The sequence below is a fragment of the Mesoplodon densirostris genome, chromosome 10, assembly GCF_025265405.1.
Source record: "Mesoplodon densirostris isolate mMesDen1 chromosome 10, mMesDen1 primary haplotype, whole genome shotgun sequence".
Classification (NCBI taxonomy): domain Eukaryota; kingdom Metazoa; phylum Chordata; class Mammalia; order Artiodactyla; family Ziphiidae; genus Mesoplodon; species Mesoplodon densirostris.
Genome location: NC_082670.1, coordinates 57,745,577 through 57,752,343, shown reverse-complemented (window position 1 = coordinate 57,752,343; position 6,767 = coordinate 57,745,577).

Genomic DNA, 6,767 nt, shown 5'->3' with positions numbered 1-6,767 from the left:
TAGGAGTTTTATGGTTTCTGGTCTTACATGTAGGTCTTTAAATCATTTTGAGTTTATTTTTGTATATGGTATGAGGGACTATTCTAATCTCATTGTTTTACATATAGCTATCCAGTTTTCCCAGCACCACTTGTTGAAGAGACTGTCTTTTCTCCATTGTATATTCTTGATTCCTTTGTCATAGACAATTGAACATAGGTGTATGGGTTCATTTCTGGACTCTCTATTCTGTTCCATTGACCCATGAGTCTGTTTTTGTGCCAGTACCACACTGTTTTGATTACTGTACCTTAGTAGTATAGTGTGAAGACTAGGAGGATTGTACCACTAGCTGTCTGAAGATGGTAAAATGTTTAGTGTGGTAGATCATAATATTAATGGTAATGGATATTAGACATAGGCTGAAGTAATCATGGGCCTTTTCAAATATGAAAAGCCATAATTCAATCAATCTTATTCTCTCACATGGACATGAGTAAAATGGATAATAAGAGAACTCTAAAAGATGAACTACTGAATGTTTACTTTGTAATATACACTCTACTGAATATATATCTATCCATTTAAATCCTCACAATTACTCTATGAAGTAGGTTTTTTCATTATCTTCCATATGTGGATGGGGAAATTGAGATACACACATATTAGTAGCCATGCCAACATCATAAAGTTGGTAAGTGATGGAGCCTAGATTAACATCCAGTGCTTGAGGTTTGAGCCATTGTTTCTTGATCTGGCTAAGAGGAGTCAGCCCATATCACTTCATGGGTCCACAAAGAACCCCAACCTCTCCTAAAAACAAGTGTCAAGCTACACACAAGAACTTGGATGGGGACTTCCTTGGTGGTCCAGTGGCTAAGACTCTGTGCTCCCAATGCAGGGGGCCTGGGTTTGGTCCCTGGTCAGGGAACTAGATCCCACATGCATGCTGCAACTAAGAGTCTGCATGCCACAGCTGAAGATCCCGCATGCCACAGTGAAGATCCTGCATGCGGCAACGAAGATCCCACGTGCCGCAACTAAGACCCAGCGCAGCCAAATAAATAAATATTTAAATTAAAAAAAAAAAAAAGAACTTGGATGGATTGCAAGGTAATTATGCTGAATGAAAAATGCAATCTCAAAAGGTTACAAACTCTAAGATTCCATTTTTATAACATTCTCGACAAAATTATAGAGATTGAGAACAGATTAGTGGTTGCTAGGTATTGGGTGCAAGGCTTTATCTCATAGGTAAACCTTAGGAATACCCCCATGAGGTGGTCAATGTCTTGTGGGTTCCTATGGGGCGAGATCCACGGGAACATCTAGACATCTCACTGTTGTGCTGTCAAGGCTCAGCACTGTGAGTAATAGGAGACTGAGAGCTACTGAATATCCAAGCCTGAATTCACACTGGTTCCTCTGCCATAAATGCCCTTCTCGCTTTCCTTCCCAGTTGACTTCGGTTCTTCCTTCAGAGGCCGACGCAATGCCATCTTCTCCTCTAAGCCTCCTCCAACCTGGGAGAATCTGATCTCAGATGGACCAGCCCTGGTCATCCTGCATTGAGACTGCCCTGCCTTTGTGCCGCCCGCCCACCCCATCAGACTAGGAGCTCGTCTCGCCCCAGGAAGTGGAGGCAGATTGCATACTAACAACTTGCAAGGGCTGAGTCCGAGGCCAAGCTTCACTCACAGCAGGTTTCACAACCTCCAAGCTTTGTGGCCTCAGGGAAGGGAATTAACCCCTCTGAGATCAGCTTTCTCATCTACAAAAGGGAGGAAGATGGAAAAGCCTCCCTTTAAATTGTTGGATGACTAGAACTGTAAGTAAAGGGACAGATAAACCTAGCGCAGGCTCTTGTCATTTCCCTAACTAGTTGTCTGAAGAATGTGAGGAGTTCAGGGGCTGAGGAGTGGGAGGGGGATTGGTAGCACCTTCTGGTACCTAAATTTAGGCTTCTTTAGGAAAAGGCCTTTCTAGATTGGAGGCACCTCAGGATGGCATCGGCAGAACTGGGTCCAACAGTTGAAAGCTCCAGGAAAATGGCTTGGCTAGGGGGTGAGGTCCCCCTGCAAGGAGGGGTCCAGCGGGAAGAGGCTGTGTCTGGAGCTGGACCAAAAGACCTCTCAAACTTTATCCCAGCCTCGGAACCTATGAGAAAGGAAGAAGATCGGCGGCATTTTCCCCTCTGGACCTCAAGCCTCCTTGCCTTTAAAATGAGAGGACTGGGACTTCCCTGGTGGAGAGTGGTTAAGAATCCGCCTGCCAATGCAGGGGACAAGGGTTCAAGCCCTGGTCTGGGAGGATCCCACATGCCGCGGAGTAACCAAACCTGTGCGCCACAACTACTGAGCCTGTGCTCTAGAGCCTGCGAGCCACAACTACTGAGCCCATGTGCCACAACTACTGAAGCCCGCGTGCCTAGAGCCCGTGCTCCGCAACCAGAGAAGCCACCGCAATGAGAAGCCCGCGCACCGCAATGAAGAGTAGCCCCCGCTCACCGCAACTAGAGAAAGCCCATGCGCAGCAACGAAGACCCAACACAGCCAAAAATAAATAATATAAATTAAAATAAATTAAAAATGAGAGGACTGGGCTGGACATCTCTAGGGTTAGGGAGGGCAGCTCAACCTTGGAAAAAAGCCCACCACCCCCAAACCCTTCCACTGTACATCCTTGACCTCATGGCCCTTCATCAGGAATGCCTTCTCCCACCCCACTCCAATATCCTCTACCATCTCTCACAGTGTTTCCTCCACGTTCAACATGCTAAGTATTAAATACTAAAATCTGGTCATCCCCTGAGGACACTGATTTTTCTCTAACGTTCTCTAGAGCAGTTGTTCTTTCTCAAACACTCCTGGTTCTAAAAAGATTTGGAGGAGAAAAAGATCAGGGAAGTGCAGTGTCCTAGCACGGAGGAGATGAGAAATGTGAGCCCAAAGGTAAGACAGCTTCACTTGTGAGGGGGCAGCAGCGCCTGAATTAGGGGCCTCTGAAAGCTGGGCTTTCTGGTCTGGCGCCCACACAGGTTTTTCCCCAAGGCTGGATGACAACATCTGGGGGAGAAGAGAGAGAAGCTCTCCCTTTACTCACCAGAACCAAAATATAGCAAGGTTTTGAGCCTGGGGTTGGAACCACTCCCTGGGTTTGGGCTCCTGTCCGACACAGGAGAAGCCACTGAACCTCTGAATGAACCTCCAATCCCACCTGTCACCAAGCCTTCCAGGTCTCCACTAACATGTTTTCCCTCCGGTTTTCTTAGCTTCAGCTCTTCCCACCTATTCCCAGTCCCCACTCTGGGCTTGTCTCTTGCTTCTCATCCCTCCCCCTGGCCTCCTGCTCCTGCCATAGAATCAGCCCCCCAAGTCTCAGCCATCCTTACACCCATATCATCCTACCCACCAAAGCCAAACCACCGAGCTGAGCTCCAAGGTCCCTCTCCCCTCTGGGCAGTGTGGCGATAGGACACAGGAGGAAATGGGCACCGGGACTGTGAGGCCAGGAGAGTAGAGAGAGCAGGGAGCGAAGAAGCTGTGGTTCTACATATAAAGGGAGAAGCACAGTGAGAGAGGAAATAAAGAGGAATGGGATCATTTCAGGAGAAATGACAGAAACTAGTGAGAGATTGGAAGCAGGGCACGCAGTATGTGAGCTGCACGAGGGCAGTACTTTGGTCCACGTTGTTCACTGCAGTATCCCCAGCACCTGGAACAGTGCCTGGGTCATAGAGGCATTCAAGAAATATGTGTTCCAGAGCAGATGATTCATAGAGTGAAGTGATGACTGATGAAACAAAAAACATAATTAGTTGGAATTAATACTGCTTACAAAATTCTAAATACCTTACATAGATCTGTCATTTTTTTTTTTTTTTTTTTTTGCTGCACCGTGGGACTTCTGGGATCTTAGCTCCCTGACCAGAGATCGAACCCAGGTCCCCGGCAGTGGGAGCACAGAGTCCTAACCACTGGACCACCAGGGAAGTCCCCATTCATTTTTTTTTAATGTATTTAAGTATTTATTTATTTTTGGCTGTTAGGTCTTCTTTGCTGCATGCAGGCTTTCTCTAGTTGCGGCGAGTGGGGGCTACTATTCATTGTGGTGTGCGGGCTTCTCATTGTGGTGGCATCTCTCATTGAGGATCATGGGCTCTAGGCGCCCAGGCTTCAGTAGTTGTGGCTCGCGGGCTCTAGAGCGCAGGCTCAGTAGTTGTAGCGCACACGCTTAGTTGCTCTGCGGCCTATGGGATCTTCCCAGACCAGGGCTTGAACCTGTGTCCCCTGAATTGGCAGGCGGATTCTTAACCACTGCGCCACCAGGGAAGTCCCCCATTCATTTTTCAAATATGTATTGAGTGTTTATTCCGTGCTAGACACTATCTAGGCCCTGGGAATACAACAGAAAGTGAGCTAAACAGAGAGGGAGGGGATAAAAATGACTAATCAATAAACAAGGTAAAATAAGCTAGTCATAAATGCTAGTAAAAAATGAGAAAGAAAACAAAGAGAGTTGAAATATTTGAATATTTGACTATAGAATATACTAAAGAATAAACAAAAGGGCATTGCCAGAACTCTAGTCTGAGTGTGACAACGGAGGTCCTCCTGGCAGGTGTGAGGAAGTTGGTGAAGGAAGCCAGCTGGCAGGGAAGAGACAAGATGGGCTCAGTTTCACAGCTTGTTACGGGTAGTGTTGGCAGAGATTCCTGGAGAACTGACAAATATGAAAATGAACTCTTCGGTTCATAGTCATACCTATACACACACACACACACACACACACACCTGCATATCTGACACGATCAAGAATAAAAAGATTTAAGAAAAAATATATACATATAAAGAAAAAAAAGAAAAAAATATTTAAAGCAGAAAGGAACCCAAAGGAGTAAGGAGTGGCTCCTTAACACTGGAGAGTGCTACCTGGCCTCTGTCACAAATGGGCAAAAAGCCCCACCCACAAAAGGCCATTCCTCTGTCTCCAGTGGTTTCCTACTCCTCCAAAGTGGGCTTCTGCCTGCATCTCGGTCTCTCTTGCTTTAGGAAAAATGTCCTGGAGGGAGATCTTGTTGGGAGAGAGTATGTTGCTATGTGGAAGGTGCAGCAATACTAGTGGTGCTGGAGTCACGACAGAGCCTGTTTCCTGGGGATGCTGCCGGACTTGGCTGGGAACCTTGACATGCTGGCACCTGCCCAGCCCTCCCCACATGAGGGCAGTGGGACAGCGTGTTCTGGGTGGATCCCTCCCCCTTTCTCTCCTCATTCCCATCCCAGACCTTAATGTTACAGGCACATTCCTAAACTGAGTTCCCAAACCTGATGAGATCTCTCAGTCCAGATTAGAGGCTGTATTGCAGTCCCCAGCCCACCCTATTCTTACTAAGAATTTGTCCTGGTGCCAGCCCCTCGAAGATAACCCCAGCTCATCTGGGAGAAGGTGGTCCAGGCTGCTGTTGAACTCTCCTCAGGCAGTAGGGTGTCTCCCTGGAAATGGTGAGCTAACTGAGAACACAGTGTAAAATATTAAAAGTTTTGGGAATTCCCTGGTAGTCCAGTTGTTAGGACTGCACACTTCCACTGCAAGGGGCACGGGTTTGATCCTTGGTCGGGGAACTAAGATCCCGCATGCTGAGCAGCACGGCCAAAAAAAAAAAAAGTTAAAAGTTTCCGATTCAATGATAGTTAGCTTGGTCCAGTGAAAATACTCTGTCTTTAGCCTTTTGTAGCAAGGATAGCACATATTACTAGAAATAGAATTCTGAGTGTTATATATGATAGCCATCTTAAAATATGTCATCAACTACACTTCAATAAAATTTTTTTTTTGATGTTGGGAATGCTTGACTGTAAAAGTTGCCAAGATAAGTCTCCAGTCACTAAAATCAAAGTTGACATCTTTTGGGTAAAACACTAGGAAATTACCCCACCCAAGAAAACAAAGTTGTCAGGCCACCTGTCCCAGCAGGCCCTAGAAGGGCTTGGTTGAGCAGAAAGTACATTCACGTCATGGAACCCACGAGGTAAAAGTGGGTGAATACCCAGCCAAAATCATGCATCTGCCTGACTGGACTAGCAAGGTCATGTTCACATGTGTCAGTCAGTGTTGCAGGAATATTCACCTCCAAACCCAGTTCCAAAACCCACACATCTTCTTCCCCACCAAAGGGCTACATTCCCCACCTCCTCATTTCTTCTAGGAAAGCCTTCATTCCAGCACTAGGCTAGGCATGGGGGATCAAGAGTAATTGTAAGTCATAACACAACCTTAAAACAAAAAAAGAAAAAAAAAGTCTTTTTTTTTTCTTTCTTTCTTTTTTTTTTTTTGGCTGCGTCGGGTCTTAGTTGTGGCACACAGGATCTTTTGTTGTGGCGTGTGGGTTCCAGAGCGTGTGGGCTCAGTAGTTGTGGTGCATGGGCTTAGTTGCCCCGTGGTATGTGGGATCTTAGTTCCCCAACCAGGGATCGAACCCAAGTCCCCTGCATTGGAAGGCGGGTTCTTAACCACTGAACCACCAGGGAAGTCCCAAAATCAGTCTTGTTGGGAAAAAAAAAGATCAACAATGGAAATGGTGAGCTAACTGAGAAGACTGTAATTTTTTTAAGACAACATATTTAAAAATTTTATTTATTATTGGCTGCGCCACACAGCTTGTGGGATTTTAGTTCCCCGACCAGGGATCAAACCTGTGCCCCCTGCAGTAGAAGTGGAATCCTAACCACTGGACCACCAGGGAATTCCCTGTAACTGGTTTTAAGTCATCCTAGACAATGCCCAAACTA